The 19,776-nt window shown below is 41.0% G+C and overlaps 1 protein-coding gene and 1 long non-coding RNA gene across 2 annotated transcripts in view; both read right to left on the bottom strand.

Moving 5' to 3' along the window:
• Window positions 1–4,999, bottom strand: part of LOC121704799 (alpha-tectorin-like) — a 52,202-nt gene extending 47,203 nt beyond the window's left edge. The window contains exon 1 of the mRNA XM_042085292.1: window positions 4,960–4,999. The gene's annotated coding sequence lies outside the window, so the exon portion shown is untranslated. The remainder of the gene's footprint in view (window positions 1–4,959) is intronic.
• Window positions 5,000–7,900: 2,901 nt separating this feature from the next.
• LOC121704836 lies at window positions 7,901–9,306 on the bottom strand. The gene is made up of 2 exons (XR_006030666.1): window positions 9,272–9,306; window positions 7,901–8,035 (listed from the first exon to the last, which is right to left on the bottom strand). It is a non-coding gene; the product is annotated as an uncharacterized LOC121704836 (long non-coding RNA).
• Between the last annotated feature and the right edge of the window lie 10,470 nt (window positions 9,307–19,776).

The raw sequence follows: 19,776 nt of genomic DNA, 5'->3' as shown, positions 1-19,776 counted from the left end.
CAAAGACACAGAATTCAGTTCACAGTTCACACATTTTTTAATAAAATATACTTTTGGGACTCCCTGCTAATACTTTTGGGAATGCAAACGTTTTTTTTATTAGTATTATTTAATTTTACACTGATATGGCATGATGACAATATAAACACAGCTAACAATGGTATTAAATTGCAATAGGCCATGATTAAATGTAATAGAATATTCAACTAAGGTAGACTGCTGTTGTTCACAGCACTAAGCTATTTATGGTTACTGATATAGAACTACTCCGAGTCTCTGGCCCTCTCTTGGAGCCAGGCATAGTGAGCTGGCCCTCGGAAGAAAAAGTTTGGGGACCACTGGGTTAGAGGTAACAAAAGGTTACAAAAATTAAATTAAAACAACATCAGTAAATTCATATAAATCATCATTGTGCATCTAATTTAAAATTATTAAAGGCAAATAAATGTGATTTCATTTCAACTTAAAAGAGTAATTCCATATTAATAACACATACACATTGTTTTAATTCTAGGTTAATAGCTTAAGAGTGGTTCCTCTTAAACTGACACTCTTAAAAGGACACTAATGTTTTATTTCAGCATCATGCAAATTAATTCACCTCCATTTACTTTTAGAAAGACTTTGCTTTTAGTTTGCACATCTGCTGTCAATCATGCCCTGCCCATCCTACACCATCAGGTTCGGTTAATTTTTATTTATATTTTGTGACATCCAACCGGCACCCACCCTTCATATTTGATGATGCAGACTGGTCTCTTGCTAAACATTTGTAGCGTCAGGTCACACAAGCAAGATAAATAATGCTACAAATCCTGCTCACATTTTGATGAGGGACCAGGGCCAGTTCTCCCTATAGGCACACTACGCAAGTTACGGAAGTTGTGTAGGGCCCCGCAAAAAATGAAGACTCCCTCCCCCATCTCCCCTTGAGTCAAGCTAGTGACAGTTAGTGACAGTGTATAGTGTCTCATACATTATCTAGAAATGCAATTCCAAGGAATTATCAGTGCATGAAAATGCTAAAGTTGTGATATAAAATATCATGTATAGTTAAAACAGATAATACAGAGATGGTTACTACGGTGATGCAAGGATAGACATGGTGGTTGCATAGCTTAATAAAAGTTGATAGTTTAAAAGTAGACTGTTTAAAAGCTGAATGTAGATAGTTTAAAAGTTGTTGATAAACAGTAGATATTTTAAAAGTTGTTGATAGACAACAGATAGCTAGTTTATATAGATAGTTTAATGATAGTTTAAAAGTAGACCGTTTAAAAGTTGAAGGTAAATAGTTTAAAAGTTGTTGACAGACTGGAAGTTTAATGAATGTTGATATTCAAATACTTTAATGGCTGTGTATAGGTAGATATTTGACGATAACTGAAAGTTGGAATGGCTCTAATGTTTGCTAACAGTTATGCTAAGATTTTTAACTATGTTAACCATGCTACTTAGCTAATGTTTTATAGTAGTGCTAGCAATGCTAACATGCAAACCATGTTTCTTAGTTAACTTAGCTAACGTTTTCTAGCAGTTTTGCTAAACATGATAACTATGTTAATAATGTTAACTATGCTAACCATGCTACTTAGCTAACTTAACTAACATTTTCTAGCAGTTTTGGTAAACATGTTAACTATGCTAACAATGCTAATATGCTAACTATGCTAACCATGTGACTTAGCTAAACTAGCTAATCATTTTTAGTAGTTCTGCTAACTATGCTAACTAGCATGCTAACTATGCTAACCATGTTACTTAGCTAACTTAGCTAATCATTTTTAACAGCTTTGTTAAAAATGCTAACAATGTTAGCAATGCTAACATGCTAACTATGCTAACCATGTTACTTAGCTAATCATTTTTAGCAGTTTTGCTAAAAATGCTAACAATGTTAACAATGCTAACATGCTAACTATGCTAACTAGCTACAGTGGGTAGGAGTCATAGTCGATGACAAGTAACAGTTACAATGGCTGAACAGTTAAAAAGTTCAGTAGTTTAAAGGGTTAAATTGTTTAACCCTTAGAACCCGATTGACGCAAAGTGCGTCAAAAAACACACCCTTTCTTCTCTGTTACATTGCTCCACGACTGTTCGTCACAACGAGATAAAACCTTTATTTTATGACAGAGAAGAAGTGGGGCTTTTCAAAGAGACTATGCACTTGTCTGTACGATCAAGTATGAAAATAAAAAAAAATCATGAAATTAAATAAAATTGCAGTCTATAAAAGTCTATACTTCTCGGCGTTCACCTGCGCACCCATTACTCTCGTTTGAATTACTCGTGAACCCGTGATCGCATAGATATGGCAAGCATATCAGATGAAAGAGGAGAAACAGGGCTATCCACTGGTACCATATCGATCTTTCTGGCTTATAAAAACAGACGAAGTGACTGCAAAATATTAACGTCATGTACACAAACCAACACTGCACACCCATTACTCTCGGAGTAATTACTCGCGGACCCGTGATCGGATATATATGCCACGTATGTTAGATGAAAGAGGAGACACAGAGCTATCATTTGATACCAAATACACCCTTCTGGGTTATAAAACAGACGAAGTGACAGCAAAATAATAACTTCATATAGCTGGACTTACCCCACGTTTTTGTCTGTTTTTGTGGCAAAGCATGTTTATAATCCAACGCTATCGTGTGTTTCTCTATGGCAAAACATGTTCATAATCCGGTTTTGAGATCCTAGCAAATTCCTGCATGGCATCCAATTCAAGGCTCACATTGCATCCCAATTTGTTCAACAAAGAAACACCTTTTTTGCCTTTACTTTGTTCATGGCAATGCAGTAAAAAGTTGAGAATCATCATGAGTGCATACACCATAGTCACACATGCTAACAGGCAAACTTGGGTCAAGTGAGGTCAGATCAGTTCGTGTCACAGATATGGAGCGCAGAATGGTCATTTTTCATCGCTAAATAAATAATGGCATTTATTTCCGTAAATCACACACCACATATTTCTGTAAATTGCTCAGCCCCAGAGTATCCCTCCAACATGGCAATTATATTGCCCGTTTCAGGACAGTCTGCCCTACACACACATGAAATGCATGTAGAGCTATGAGCTTGCTGTGGTGAGATACAGGTCAAAATATACACATTTTTATAATATGATTTTTATATTTTAATTCTTTAAAAATCAAAATAAAATGCTAGTACTAATACATGAAATGATGGCAGATCTGGATAGCCTAGACTCTGCTGAAAAAAAACAATATATAATATGTGTGTGTGCCACTTACAATGACCAGAATAAATCCTTATGAATAAAGGTAGTGAAAATGCCCTAAAAACAGCTTAGGGTTCTAAGGGTTAATAGTGAAATATTGTAGTGAGGACTTTTATTTTGAAACGGTTATTGGCAGAGGACGCAGTTGAACAGGATGTGTAGTCTTAATAGGGCCAGTTTGTATGCTTAAAGCCTGAGACTGGCAGTTGATCCAGGTGGCCTGAACACCTGCCATAGGATTCTAATTGCTTAACGGCCGTATCATGATGTCACAATAGGCAATGTTAAGTCTATGGGGATTTTTAAAAAGTTTTTCTTTAATAGTTTAAAAAGTATAAAAGTTTCAAAGTTGAAAATACCAACCCGATCTGTTTGAAGACCTACGTTACAAAGTTTGAATGAAGTTTCTAAGTTAAACTGTTCAAGAGAAATTGCGTACGGAAAAAGTGGTAAGCGGAATAAGAAGAAGAAGTAGAAGAAGTTGCCTAGGAAGAACAGTACATTTTCATGCACTGTAATAATAATAATAAGAAGAAGAAGCCTAGGAAGAACAGTACAGTGCATTTTCATGCACTGTAATAATAATAATAATAAGAAGAAGCCTAGGAAGAACAGTACAGTGCATTTTCATGCACTGTAAAAAGCCTTGGAATAACAGTACAGTGCATTTTCATGCACTGTAATAAAATGCCTTGGAATAACAGTACAGTGCATTTTCATGCACTGTAATAAGACATTTTGGAAGAACAGTATAAGAAAGAATAAGAATAAGAAGAAGCCTAGGAAGAATAGTACAGTGCATTTTCATGCACTGTAATAATAATAAGAAGAAGAAGAAGCCTAGGAAGAACAGTACAGTGCATTTTCATGCACTGTAATAATTTGAAACCGTATTACCCCTTCAGGGCATGAGCAGTGTTGTGTGTAACGCGTTACAAAGTAATCAGGGGGAGCCAGTCCAGCTTTGTCCAGCCATGTCTTTGGCAAGTAGGCCTAGCCTACTACTGTTGTCACAGGCACAAACAGTCATCCAGTTGGCTACTAGCACAACCAGATATGTCAAGCATCAAAAGCAAGCAGCCCAGACCCTAAAACTGGGCATTTATAGCTATGAAGGTGATTCATACGATTATTTTTCTTTCCCCTAGCCCTTTATTGGTCAAACAAACTATATAACGTCTGTAGACAAAAGGGATGGGATTGTATTGGGAGCACTGGGGTGTCCGGTGCGACTGTAAAATAAATGGTTACATTTTGGCCCTCAGGTAGGAGGGCCCCTTAGTAGAATTCTGAACCAGCACTGGTGAGGGAAAATCTGGCCATTTTCAACTCTCTCTCTTGCTCTCTCTGTCACTATTGTGGACTTTGCTGAAATTCAACTGGCATATGCTGTATAGGACCTTAACTGTTTCATTGGAAATATATTGCTTGTTCTGTGTAAAATCTGTATTAAAAGTTTTAAAAGATGTTTTCAAACAATGGTATTGAAATTCCTTGGTGTTAAATGTACATTGATTCCACAATTTGACATTTAAATATCCATTATTAAAATCATCAGGAATAAATTAATTTTGATTAAATCACAGTAACAACTGTATGATCCATTGATTGATCTTTTTTAATTGTTTGATGACGCTAATTTAGTTATGCATCGAATATCTACCGTAATTAAATAATTTACTCAAAGGTGCACCTACCAGTATTCAGGCTCAGGTTGTACAGCGCTCTTGTTCTTCACACCCGAGTTTCCTTTGAATCTGTAAGGTCTAGTCCAGCCCATCTGTTTTATACAGGGTGTAGATTTGACGCCTAACGCCTAAACCAGTTCCTGTGTTACTCTGATGAAAATCCTTTGAATGTTTCCCTAGTCACCTGACTCTCAAGAAGTATAATGCATTATCGGGGGGAAAGCAACTACATGGAGCTGAGTTAATGTCTGCCTTTAATTAACACTTTTTTATGTTTTAGAGTGGCTTACTGATGTGGTAAAGCGTATCATGTCCACCATGTTACCCTTATTGAAAGTAGAAATTAACATTTTTGTGATTTTGAAGATATGCTAATTCATATGTTAAAAATTATATTTTGCAGTCACCATGTGATACCTTGTTGTTTATCACGAGTAATAATAGCCGACTTTAGCCAAATTAGCTGCCCTGGCATTATTGCTATCCGACCCGTTACTGTTATTGAGCTGGCCCAATATATTGTCCTTCTTCAGATAAAACAATGAAGTCAGTGAAACATTTTGGCGAGGTTTAATACACCCTCAAATGGCACCATTTGCCAAGAATGACTCCAAAAACTAATACAAACTTAAACGCAGAGTGAAAATCTTAAAAACGTTATTTGTATACGTAGAGGGATCAGTTGTTTAGTACACATGGTGCATGGGTGCTGTGTGTCAGTTCAGTTTATTTTGTGCCTGCAAATATACTTGTTGGGACCAAACCAAACCAAACACACCGGAGAGGTAGCTCACTTGCCCTTCCTTCAGAATTCTCAGAGAAACTCTGAGAGGCTGTTCCCACTTTGCTTGTTTCCAGTTTTCGGAGCCTGGGCTGCCTACAGAGAGCTGCCTGGGCTGCCTTTCTTTACAGTGCACTCACGGAACGGGCAGCTAACGGATCTTGAGGAGATTATGCTGAATGTGACAAAAATATATTGGGCTGACTGCACCTTTAAAGGATGGATAAGACTTTTCAGTACTTTGGATAAGACTTTACAGTATATGGCCAGCCAGCAGACGAGTTAGACAAACTCTCTTCCAAGTCCTGACCGGTGTCGCTATTTTATAGCGCATTTAACATGCAGAGTGCAACCATGATAGCACTAGTGCTAGGTGTTGCAGGCTAACTCGGAGCTGAACTATGACATGTAATAACAGCTCCTAGTAGTTCGCAAAGTTTCATTCATTCCTTCATTATTAGATTAGACATATTTAACATCGGACATCAACTGACTTTAGCTAGCATGACTGACTGACTTTAGCTAACGAAGTGTTTGCCGCAGACGTAAACAAATTTAGACGCAGGGTCCCACAGCCTCCCATCGGGATTCTCTCTTCTGATTGGAGCCACAAACCCCTTCTTTTCCCTTCCCTTTCTTTTTGTGGCAACATACTAAACCGCAAATCCTTATTTTTTGTTGTTGCAAAATACAACACAGCAGCTTTTAGGCATGGTGCCTGCTCATTGAAGTAACCTACTGTTCTGTCAACAGTAGTAGCAAAGTGCCTACTTCCTTCACCTGAAAAAGGGCGTGGACGTTCTGGGACTCATTAGCATATCACTGGTGACAAGACGCTCTACTCATGTATGGGGTGGAGCTCCCCTGAAACTGGTCCCCTTGGAAACAGTGCAGTGCAGCGATAAACGTCCTACGTAAATAAGCATACAGTGGGCATCGCTTTCAAATGACCACTTCATTCGCGCATTACGCGGCGTGAAGCTGCAGTACCACTTTCAGCCACTGTGCGTCGCTCTGCCACTGTACATCGCTCTGCCTGCCGTCCCTTACATAATTGTTGCCGAGAGTAGTCCCAGCCTACGAATTCAATAACAAAATAAATCATGCATAATTAAACATTACCTCGATTTAGGCTACTTGGGTATGGCTTAAGATTTGACTACACGGTGGTAACGAAAATCGAAATTTGCTGTCTACATTATTGTCAGTGTTGGGATTAAAGCAAATACGCAAATCAAAACAGTGGTGTGATAATTGAGCCAGTAGAGAAATAACTGTTCAGAGTTCACCTGTAGCCTTGGGTAGGCTTCTGCAGAAAACAATGTTGTTGCCGATTTAATACTATCTGGCGACGTTTTTAACAGGCTACGCAATAGAGGCTTAGACAACTATGACCCACGTTTTGGTTTCGTAAATTAATTTGCCCTACTTCTTGACTGCAATGTAGTCAATTGACATGTCATGACATGTCATGGCTTGACATGTCATTTTTATTTTTCTGTACAATAAACAAATACATCTGCTTTATGCCGCAGAATTACATTCATATTTGGCTGACTGCAGACGCGCCACTTCCCTCCCCATATTCCAAGATTAAGATAGTAGCCTATACAAAAAGCACTTCATACTATCATAAAAAAAATAGTTAAAAAGAATAGCTATTTGCAATTTGACAAAACACTGGTCCTCATTTTGCGAATGCGAGGACGATATGAGCCTGTTGCATTTAGTTAGATGTCCGAGTCACGCATAATGTTTGAAAACCACTCCCAGATAGCAGACGGGCATTGAAACTATGTAGAATCAACATTACATTGTCAACCATAAATCATTGAATCAATGTCGGATTTCGATGTTGATTTAACATCAGTTTGCACCCTCAGTTAATATTGAAACAATGTTGATTTAGTAACTATAGACCAGCGGAATTTCAATTGTATTTCAATTAAAATAAATATTGAAACAATGTTGAAATTACAACCAAACTAAAGATCAATGCGATTTCAATGGTATTTCAATTCATATTAAACCGCAGTAAACCACTATAAATCTGGCAAAATATTGGGAAATTCATACCCTGCTTTATCTACAGCCAGGATACATTTGGCTAGGCCTAGGTATGTCTGGTTTAGGCTACACAAGCTTGCATAAATAACCATTGACAACTTGTTATCAGTTTGAAAAGCAAGTGCATTTATTCACTCTTCTTCATTTATAAATTCCCGTGTGCTGTGCTTCCCTGCCATCTATTCAGTAGGCCTACGGTTGCAGTCAGCCTGACCATCCAGTTGAGTGAAGCGGCACCTAACAGAAATAGAAGAAAGATATACAGTGTTAGATAAATATGTTAAACTGAAGGCTACTTACAAGTGAAACTTTAGAATAATCATATTCCGTCTATGTACATCGTAGCCTAACTTACAAACTCATTCATGCTTGAGCAGGGTCGGACTGGGAACAAAATTCGGCCCTGGCAATTTTCTCCTGGACTGGCCCACTACTGGACCGACGAACCCCCCCCCCACACACACACACACACACACACACACAAGCCCACCGATACCAAAATCCCCCCCTGATTCCCCCCCATAAATAACAAACACACAGTATCATGCTGTAGCAACACTTCATAAACTGAACCCAAACATTTAGATTTGGACCTATAGGTTATTATATAATCAGTATCGTAATTTCTGTCAACTATGACGATCTCCATGCATGTTCAGTAGCCTATATTTTTCATTTAGTCAAGCAGTGACATGTGGTTTAATCAGTGTTGGGCAATGTATTATTTATTCAAAGTAATTCATTACATTATAATATTACTGTCTCTGAATTGTAAGGCATTACACTACTATTGTATTACTTTTAAGTTACTTTTACCAAAATATCTGGAAATATGGATTTGGAATTCTAAATGCAGTTTATTATGCTCAATGCAGCTCGTTGCACTTCTAATGGAGGGTGATGTGGTACAACATAATGACTGAGCTAGGCTTAAGGCTACAGTAGAATGCAATAGGTGCAGTGATGGCTCATGATGCAATACAAGGAACAATCATAGCCAGAATTTTGTTAAAAGAAGACAAAAGGTCAAAGTCTGGTCAATTGTGATAGAAATGCTGTAACTTTAGGCTTAGGCCTACTCATTAAAATCAACAGAGAGCCCACTACCTGTATATTGTAACCCAAAACTTAAAGACATGTCAAGATAGGCTACACAGTGCAGCTACTGGCCATTTTTGTGCCCTAACTGGTGAAATACAGTATTAACCTAAGTATGTCATTATATGGCCAACTATAAAGATGTAATCTGCCTGTTCCCAGGGATGGGTAGTATTTCTGAAACATGTAATATGTGTTTCAAATGCAAAATAGTAATTTTGTAATTTTAAAAATACTGCAAAATACTATATGTGAAAAACACAAAAAAAGTAGATACTACAGACAGGTGTAATGAATAATTGGTAATTAGGCAACAATGGTTTATGTTTATCGCAATAAGCTAATGTGAGAACAGCTGTGTTCAACAACACTTACAGCTTTTCAGTGACGGCTATTGCTGAAGCATCAGCTCTGGTCTGAAGCACTGGTGTGAAGTGGTACGCAAGTAAAGATGAGCAAGTTGACCTGTGCAAGTTCACATAAGGACACTGACAAAGGCAACCCTGTCCCATTGTCTCCATGCCAATCTTTACAGAAAAATGTCAGATATCTCAACCACAATGACATCAATAGATGGTAAGGTGTCACGCCCGGCTATGCCGTGCTGGGTGTGTCTCTCCCTGACTTGGCCCTGTGTGGGAATCCAGCCTGCATTTCCTACTGCTGCTGTTCTGTCGCCTTTAGGTGGAGCTGTTGCTGTGGGCCGTGCCGCGCTAATTGGTGGGCCGATGAGCGGGTCTTTAAAATCACCGCCTTCCAGTCGGCTCGCTCTCTCTTTCTGCTACCTTGGCCTGACGAGAGGCTGGCTGTGGTCGTCGCTCCTTGCCCGTTCACCTTTTTGCTTTACACTTACATCATACTGATATGCACGACACTTTTGGTTTGCTTACCATTTACTGACTTCGGACAAATCATTCGTTAATAAACTAACATCATATTTAAACATTAAGTTCAGTGTGGTCTCCCCTATGTCAGCTCTACTTTGAGCCAAGTGGTCCTGACATATGGGGGCTCGATCCGATACATTTTGATCCCGAATATTGGTACGTATAGTCTACTTTGATTCCCACTGTCGGCTATGGCAGCGTAGTGCGGTGTGTAGCTACGTCATCGGCGTGATTTTGTGAATGAAACCAGTGGGCGTAGTTTGAGGCCTACCGGCTTTTCGCCGAATGCTTTGTTTTGGGGAGATCTGCGCTGATCCTTTTGGTTTAACTTTGGATTTGAGGTTAATTGGGTAGCATTACTTTGTAGATTGGAGCATTTAGTGCAGCCACTTTGTTGGTAAGGTGCGATTGCTGTTTATGTAGTGGGGCGACTAATCTTGTGGAGCTATCGTTATCCCCGTGCTAGAGCGCTTCCGCGCTGGGATTTAGGTTGTCACTGGAGTCTGGATCAGGGCACCGCCGTAGAGAACCGGCTGAATTGGCTTTGGTCGGGGCAGTACGTCTCTGTCGGTATCGGTGAGTAAATTATCCTGATTCTTGGACTCAGTGTGAAGATAGGTTTGTATAGTTGGGGGGAAAATGTTTAGGGGGAGAGCTCCGTGATTTGTTTGCTCTGCTGCTTGAACTGTTTTTTCACTTTGCAAAATTGTTTATGTGGTTGGGTAAGAGTAACTGGAATGCCTATATTTAGTTTGATTTTAATAGTATACATACTGGTGATCGTTTATTGAATAGACTGTATAATGAGCGCGTTGGAGGACTTTTTGGCTGCTCCTTCAGAGAGTTTGTTAGTGGCGCTAACAAAAGAGCAATTAGTGACTGTTGCAGATCATTATGGGATTGAACTGACACTGCCAAAAGCAGCAAAGAAAGATCAATTAATAGATTTTATTTGTGATCGTTTGAAAGAAAATCAGGTGTTGCCTGGGGGTACTCCGGCAGAGCTTACCCCACCAACGACATTTCCAACAGACCCGTCTGTTCCAAGTTCCTCGGCCAAAAGTAATGAATTGACCTATGAGCAACAAAAATTACTTTTGCAGATGCAATTGGATCAAAAGAAATTTGATATAGAGCAAAGGAGATTTGAATTTGAGCAAAAGAAACTGGAAATGGAACAAGAGAGGGAGCAAAAGAAATGGGAGTTAGACCAAGAGTTAGAACGCATGAGAATGGAGTCTATCGAAAGAGAAAAAGATCGTTTGTTTGAAATGGAAAAACTGAAGCGTTTGGAGTATGAACAGGAGCAGGCTCGTGAACTTGAGCGCACCAGGCTTAAGCTGGTGGCCGAAGGTAAAACAGGTGGAAATTCCACCCTGCAATCCGGTTTAGCAAATATGATAAAGTTTCTTCCAAAATTCAACGAACGTGATCCGGACATATTTTTCTCATTGTTTGAAAATGTTGCTGCCGACCATAATTGGAGCGATGAGGACAAAACGTTGTTGTTACAAACGGTTTTAGTTGGTCGCGCACAAGAGGCATTTGTGGCACTGCCTTTTGTAGAAAGAAAGTTACCGATCAGTAAAAGAGGCTGTGTTGAAGTGCTATGAACTAATTCCTGAGGCATATAGACAACGCTTTCGCAATTGGAGAAAGTCGGAAAAACAAACTCACGCTGATGTGGCCAGAGAGCTTAGTAGCTTTTTTCATCGCTGGCGCTCAGCGGAGGGGATTGATTCGTTTAATGACTTGTGCGATTTAGTTATTTTGGAACAGTTTAAGAACATCTTGCCCGAACGGATTGCTACATATTTAAACGAACATCAGGTGAAGACCTCGCTGATGGATATGTATTGACGCATAGAAATCATATGCGGGACTTTTCTCCGCGTTACGATAATCGCAGGGAAAATCGATCTGTCCGCGTTAATGCTGGTCCTCCTGGGAGGTCCTATCCTGCGCCTCATAACAGAACACGGGAAAGTGATGCCGACAGTCAGTGCAATTATTGTTTTGAATTGGGTCATTGGAAAAATGAATGTCCAGTCTTGAGTGCCCGTAACAAGAGTAAAGTAAGCCATGTCAGAGATGTTGCCTGTGCCTCGTCGATTCCTGCCGTACAGTTGAGGAATGTTAAGTTAAATGGGACTCAAACAGACCCTGAGCATTCTAAAATGTTGTGTGATGAACCTAAAATCTCAGTGTCTGATTACGCTCCTTTCATCACTGAAGGGTTTGTTTCACTGGTAGGAGATGCTCATAGAGTACCAGTTAAAATATTACGTGACACTGGAGCTTCGGAGAGTTTCATTTGCCAATCGGCCCTGCCTTTCTCCGCTTTCTCATACTGGGAGTTTTGTGTTAATTCGAGGAATTGGGCTCCAACCGTTTCCAGTGCCATTGCATCAAATTCAGTTGCAGTCTGGGTTTGTGAATGGAGAGGTGACTATAGCTGTACGTCCGACTCTACCTGTTGAAAATATTGACGTGATCATCGGAAATAATTTGGGAGGGGATTGTGTGTGGCCGGAGAGGTTATGTCCGCCTCCCGTGGTCAAAACAGTTCCAACGCCATCAGCTGAGCTGGACAAAAGTCTTAAAGATTTTCCAGAGGTGTTCACTGCCTGCGCGGTGACGCGAGCAATGGCTCGCGCTCAGACAGTGAATCCATCTGACGTATCTAGGGCTAATAGAGTTAAAATGTTTGTCCCAGATTTACCAGCACCGTTATCTCTCAGTGAGGTAATTGAAGCTCAAAAGAATGATTTTACTCTCGAAAAGTATTTCGCTTTGGCCTCTGGCGAGGATAATGTCGATCATGGTTATCTGATCCAAAATGGTTTGTTGCTGCGCAGGTGGTCACCTCTGGCAGACACTGATGTGGCAGATCAGGTGTTGCAGGTGGTGATGCCTGTAAAATACCGAGACTTAGTCTTAAAAACAGCGCACGGGGAAGCGTCTGGCCATTTTGGGGTGAGGAAAACGTACAATCGTGTATTGCAGCATTTCTATTGGCCAAGGATAAGACGGGACATAGCGAGTTTCGTAAAAGGTTGCCATGCTTGTCAAATTGCTGGTAAACCAAATATTTCGATTAAACCTGCGCCGCTACAACCCATTTGGTCCGTGGGCACTCCGTTTGAACATCTGGTCATAGATTGTGTGGGCCCTTTGCCACCGTCAAAGTCTGGCAGTGTTTATCTTTTCACTGTGATGTGCCAAGCGACACGCTACCCTGCGGCATATGCCCTAAGGACTATAACCACGAGATCAATTGTGAAGGCTTTATCTCAGTTTGTATCCATTTTTGGCCTACAAAAAGTAATCCAAAGCGATCGTGGGTCAAATTTTACGTCCAAGACATTTGCGGCAGCGTTAAAAGAACTGCGAGTAAAACATAATTTAAGCAGTGCATATCATGCCCAGAGCCAGGGGGCTCTGGAACGTTTTCATGCCACATTGAAATCGTTGTTGCGTGCTTATTGTGTTGAACTTAAGAGAGATTGGGAAGAGGGCTTACCCTGGCTATTACTGGCGGCCCGTGCGGTAGTACAGGAGAGCACGGGGTTTAGCCCTAATGACTTAGTTTTTGGGCACAAAGTGCGCACCTCTTTATCGGTGTTGAGTAGTGATTTAGATGGTGGTGCAGAGATACCTAGGACTTTGGCCGATTATGTGCATGGCTTTCGCCGAAGGTTGTTCTTGGCTTGGAAGTTAGCTAATGAAAATCTAAGTGAGGCGCAAACAAAAATGAAGCTACGGTACGATCTTAAAGCAGAGGTAAGAGTATTTAGCCCTGGTGACCAAGTGGTTGCGCTGCTGCCAATTCCGGGTTCAGCATTGGAGGCTAAATACACCGGTCCATACACTGTGGTGCGGAGAATATCGGAAAGCAACTATGTGGTGTCCACCCCTGAGCGGAGGAGGAAAACACAACGTGTTCACGTTAATTTACTTAAACCATATTATTCCTCAACATCGCAGGTGGTGGGTGGTAAGACTGCTTATAGACCTGTTGGACTTGCTATTGGGGAGGGCGTACCCGACGCTTCTCAGGTGGCAGCTGATGGGGTGCGGGGTCCGGATGATGCGGTCCTGCAGGCTCAGCTTAACAATTCGGACACGTTGGCTAGCTTGGATAGCCTCTTGGGGCATTTGGATGGGGAACAACGTGATCAGTTAAAATGTTTACTTTCTGAGTTTTCGTCTTTATTTTCTGACACACCAACCTGCACCAATCTTATAGAACACGATATTGACGTGGGGGACGCAAAACCCATTCGACAGAGATTTTACCGTGTTGCTCCGGACAAACGTAAAAGCTTGGATGTCAGTGTGCAATATCTGCTTGATAATGGCCTGGCAAAACCATCATATTCAAGCTGGGCTTCGCCATGCTTACTCGTTAAAAAACCTGACAACACCTTTAGGTTTTGTACGGACTATAGAAAGGTAAATGCGCTAACAAAGGCTGATTCCTGTCCATTACCACGTATCGAAGATTGTGTGGATCAGGTTGGTAGTGCTCGATATGTTAGTAAATTTGATTTATTAAAAGGATATTATCAGGTACCGCTAACGCCTAGGGCGCAGGAAATTGCTGCATTTATTACACCTTCGGGGTTGTATTCCTACACCCGTATGAGTTTTGGACTGCGTAACGCCCCCTGCACGTTCCAACGTCTCATGAACCGCGTCGTTGCGGGGTTGGACGGGTGTGCAGTTTACATAGACGACGTGGTGTGTTACGCAGACACATGGGAAATACATCTGGAGCGCATACGTTCGCTGTTTGAGAGGTTGGTGGCAGCAACGCTCACGGTGAATCTCGCGAAATGTGAGTTTGCCCAGGCCACCGTGGTCTATTTAGGCAAGGTGGTGGGGCAGGGGCAAGTGCGGCCAATTAGGGCTAAAGTATTGGCCATTGACCAGTTTCCTTCGCCGACTACCAAAAAAGAAGTGATGCGTTTTCTTGGGATGATTGGGTTTTATCGAAATTTTTGTTGTAATTTCTCAACCGTTGTTGCTCCACTTACCAATCTATTAAAACAATCGGTGAAATTTGTGTGGTCAGATGATTGTAAGCGTGCATTTGAAAACGCAAAACTTTTATTGAGTTCTGCGCCTGTCCTGGCTGCACCCAAGTTAGATGACCCTTTTCAGCTTCAAGTGGATGCAAGTCAGGTGGGGGCTGGCGCAGTGCTCATACAGAAAGATGAGCAAGAAATTGAGCGACCAGTAGGTTATTTCTCACGCAAATTTAATCGTCACCAGCTTAATTATTCGACGATCGAAAAGGAGGCTCTAGCGTTGATCTGGGCGCTCCAACATTTCGAGGTATATGTGGGGGGTGGTTTACATCCCGTGGTGGTTTATTCAGACCACAATCCCCTCACATTCCTACAGTCTTTACAAAATGCCAATCAGCGTCTCATGCGGTGGGCGCTGTTCTTGCAGCCCTACCGACTGTCCATTAGACACATCCGTGGCGCTGACAATGTGCTAGCGGATGCGCTTTCTCGGGCCCCGGATGAGTCGATGTGATGTTGTCCTTTTTTCTACCCTGTCTTTGTCTCGTATCTGTCCTCCCTTAATTAGCTATCCTAGGCGCCAGGATTTTGCTGGGTGGTAAGAAACGGTGGAGATCTGGGGTGAGAGTGGTCAGTGTTGTTTATGGGTTGTGACAGTTGTGTTCACACGATAAATGAGTGAATGTGCACGATTAAGTGTGTATGGGTATTCCAGTGTGAATGAGTTTAGTTTAATATTTTCTTTGTATTTATTTGTTACTTTGGTGGTTGGGAGTGTTTAATTATGAATCCAGAGTCCCGCTAACGTGGGCCTCTGTTTTTTTGGGGGGGAGTGATGTCACGCCCGGCTATGCCGTGCTGGGTGTGTCTCTCCCTGACTTGGCCCTGTGTGGGAATCCAGCCTGCATTTCCTACTGCTGCTGTTCTGTCGCCTTTAGGTGGAGCTGTTGCTGTGGGCCGTGCCGCGCTAATTGGTGGGCCGATGAGCGGGTCTTTAAAATCACCGCCTTCCAGTCGGCTCGCTCTCTCTTTCTGCTACCTTGGCCTGACGAGAGGCTGGCTGTGGTCGTCGCTCCTTGCCCGTTCACCTTTTTGCTTTACACTTACATCATACTGATATGCACGACACTTTTGGTTTGCTTACCATTTACTGACTTCGGGCAAATCATTCGTTAATAAACTAACATCATATTTAAACATTAAGTTCAGTGTGGTCTCCCCTATGTCAGCTCTACTTTGAGCCAAGTGGTCCTGACAAAGGTGTTAAGTGTACCCAGATAGGTCAGTCACTTAGGCCTACCATATATCGTCACAGGTGACAAGCTAATCATCGCAAAGTGTTGTGCTAATGCTGGGAACAGGCAGGGATGGGCAAAAATACATCAGAATATATTTCTAAATAAAATACCTAGTACCCTCATTTTTAATGTATGAAAATAAACTACAAAATACAGTAGGCCTAACCATATTACGTATGTATCAAAATAAAATACTGTAATTTTGTATTTAGAAAATACTCAAAATACTTTTTTCAAGGAAGTATGGAAGCACTGCAAAAAAAGCTTTTTTTTATCCCAAACATTTAGCCTATTAAAACTATATAGTAAAAAACAATACAATTTGGCCCCTGTCGTATACCATATGCAAGTTCATGTAGTGTGATCAAAATTAAGAATAATTCAACAATTTACATTTACATTTAGTCATCTAGCTGATGCTTATCCAAATGACTGACAGAGCTTTCAATTAACCACATTATAATCAATAGGCCAAAATCATAATTGTGTATCTGTGCCAAAATTCGTAACTCAAGTCCAGTGCAGAACTGAATAAGAAAATCATACGGCTATGTATCTTGAAGTTCCAGTATGTGAGAAACTTGACGTGCAAGGTTCAAGGTGAACTTCTCCCCACTGTGGAATGCAGAAAAGGATGCTACAAGGAAGGGAATTCAAACACACTCAACACCTTACCATCTATTGATGTCATTGTGGTTGAGATATCTGACATTTTTCTGTTAAAGATTGGCATGGAGACAATGGGACATGGTTGCCTTTGTCAGTGTCCTTATGTGAACTTGCACAGGTCAACTGGCTCATCTTTACTTGCGTACCACTTCACACCAGTGCTTCAGACCAGAGCTGATGCTTCAGCAATAGCCGTCACTGAAAATCTGTAAGTGTTGTTGAACACAGCTGTTCTCACATTAGCTGATTGCGATAAACATAAACCATTGTTGCCTAATTACCAATTATTCATTACACCTGTCTGTAGTATCTACTTTTTTTGTGTTTTTCACATTTAGTATTTTGCAGTATTTTTAAAATACAAAAATACACACCAATAAAGTATTTTGATACAAAAAACAGAGCCATTTCCTTCAACCCAATAAAATACAAATGACAAAATACTATTTTGCATTTGAAACACATATTACATGTTTCAGAAATACTACCCATCCCTGGGAACAGGCAGATTACATCTTTATAGTTGGCCATATGATGACATACTTAGGTTAATACTGTATTTCATCAGTTAGGGTACCAAAAGGGCCAGTAGCTGCACTGTGTAGCCTATCTTGACATGTCTTTAAGTTTTGGGTTACAATATACAGGTAGTGGGCTCTCTGTTGATTTTAATGAGTAGGCCTAAGCCTAAAGTTACAGCATTTCTATCACAATTGACCAGACTTTGACCTTTTGTCTTCTTTAAACAAAATTCTGGCTATGATTGTTCCTTGTATTGCATCATGAGCCATCACTGCACCTATTGCATTCTACTGTAGCCTTAAGCCTAACTCAGTCATTATGTTCTGTTGTGTGTTAGTTCAGTTTATTTTGTGCCTGCAAATATACTTGTTGGGACCAAACCAAACCAAACACCCCGGAGAGGTAGCTCACTTGCCCTTCCTTCAGTATTCTCAGAGAAACTCTGAGAGGCTGTTCCCACTTTGCTTGTTTCCAGTTTTCGGAGCCTGGGCTGCCTACAGAGAGCTGCCTGGGCTGCCTTTCTTTACAGTGCACTCACGGAACGGGCAGCTAACGGATCTTGAGGAGATTATGCTGAATGTGACAAAAATATATTGGGCTGACTGCACCTTTAAAGGATGGATAAGACTTTTCAGTACTTTGGATAAGACTTTACAGTATATGGCCAGCCAGCAGACGAGTTAGACAAACTCTCTTCCAAGTCCTGACCGGTGTCGCTATTTTATAGCGCATTTAACATGCAGAGTGCAACCATGATAGCACTAGTGCTAGGTGTTGCAGGCTAACTCGGAGCTGAACTATGACATGTAATAACAGCTCCTAGTAGTTCGCAAAGTTTCATTCATTCCTTCATTATTAGATTAGACATATTTAACATCGGACATCAACTGACTTTAGCTAGCATGACTGACTGACTTTAGCTAACGAAGTGTTTGCCGCAGACGTAAACAAATTTAGACGCGGGTCCCACAGCCTCCCATCGGGATTCTCTCTTCTGATTGGAGCCACAAACCCCTTCTTTTCCCTTCCCTTTCTTTTTGTGGCAACATACTAAACCGCAAATCCTTATTTTTTGTTGTTGCAAAATACAACACAGCAGCTTTTAGGCATGGTGCCTGCTCATTGAAGTAACCTACTGTTCTGTCAACAGTAGTAGCAAAGTGCCTACTTCCTTCACCTGAAAAAGGGCGTGGACGTTCTGGGACTCATTAGCATATCACTGGTGACGAGACGCTCTACTCATGTATGGGGTGGAGCTCCCCTGAAACTGGTCCCCTTGGAAACAGTGCAGTGCAGCGATAAACGTCCTACGTAAATAAGCATACTGTAAATATGCATTCAAAAATCTTCAAAATTGAGAGTGCACACCTTTGTGCCATGCACGAGCCACATACGAAATCTTAGGTCAGTCTGACAAACGGTCAGCGAGATATGCGTGCCACAGACACACAAACACACAGACGCTTCTTGCTTTATAGATAGATGTACCTCCATGACCTCAGTGTCCTGACCTGAACTGATATGGGCGTATCTGTAAATGAGACATCTAGATAACATCAGTATTAGGTCACACTCCTTTTGATGCGAATGAGGGTTAGTCAGTGGCACTGACAGGTCTTAAGTCTGCAGACCTGCTGGTAGGACGTGTGTATGTGTGTGTGTGTGTGTGTGTGTGTGTGTGTGTGTGCGTGTGAGCCATCTGTTCTGTGGAAGAGAAAGTGAAAGAGGGTGTGTTTCAGTCTATAAGTATGAATGGGGAGATTATGTACGGTATGCAGAGGGTTTGTTTGTTGTTGTTTTTTTTAAAATTGCAAACAAGAATGGAGTTACAAACAAAATACCACAATACAATAGACACATGAATACTACACAAAACAATAGACACTTGTACACTACAAAAAAACATATCTTGACATGACATAAAATTGACTTGACACCTTGACATATCTTGACATGACAACATTAACAACAGATATAGAGGCTGAGAATTATTGCATACAGGTTGACTATAGATACTGTATGAAATGATGGGAATAAAATAAATGATAGGAATGAAAAAGGGGGGTAGCAGTAATGCTGGCTTACTGTTGGGCCGGGAAGATGGAAGCTGGATCACAGAAGAGGAGGGTTACAGAGGAAATGAGTCTTATTTTCTTTACGTGGGATAAAAATAAGTGGAATAAAAATAGAAATAATTGATTGGCTGACTGATTAAACAGACTGCCTGGGCACCCATGCATGGCCACAGTGTCGCTTGGCCCCCTCACAAGGTATCCGGCCCCCAGGCATAAAATAGAAGAGGGAGGAAGGGGAGAGGGAGATTTTATTGATATGCAACTAATAATAATAATAATAATAATAATTGTTCCAGCTACCATCCCCCGCCCTAGTGTTAGTGGCTATTTACATGTGGATGTGGAGGAATATGTGGATGTGAAGTTGTGACTTGAATCTCAGGCACAGAGGGTCAG

Source organism: Alosa sapidissima, chromosome 3 (genome assembly GCF_018492685.1).
Source record: "Alosa sapidissima isolate fAloSap1 chromosome 3, fAloSap1.pri, whole genome shotgun sequence".
Classification (NCBI taxonomy): Eukaryota; Metazoa; Chordata; class Actinopteri; order Clupeiformes; family Clupeidae; genus Alosa; species Alosa sapidissima.
The sequence above is the reverse complement of the archived record's forward strand: the minus strand, read 5'-3'. Positions and strand labels throughout refer to the sequence as shown.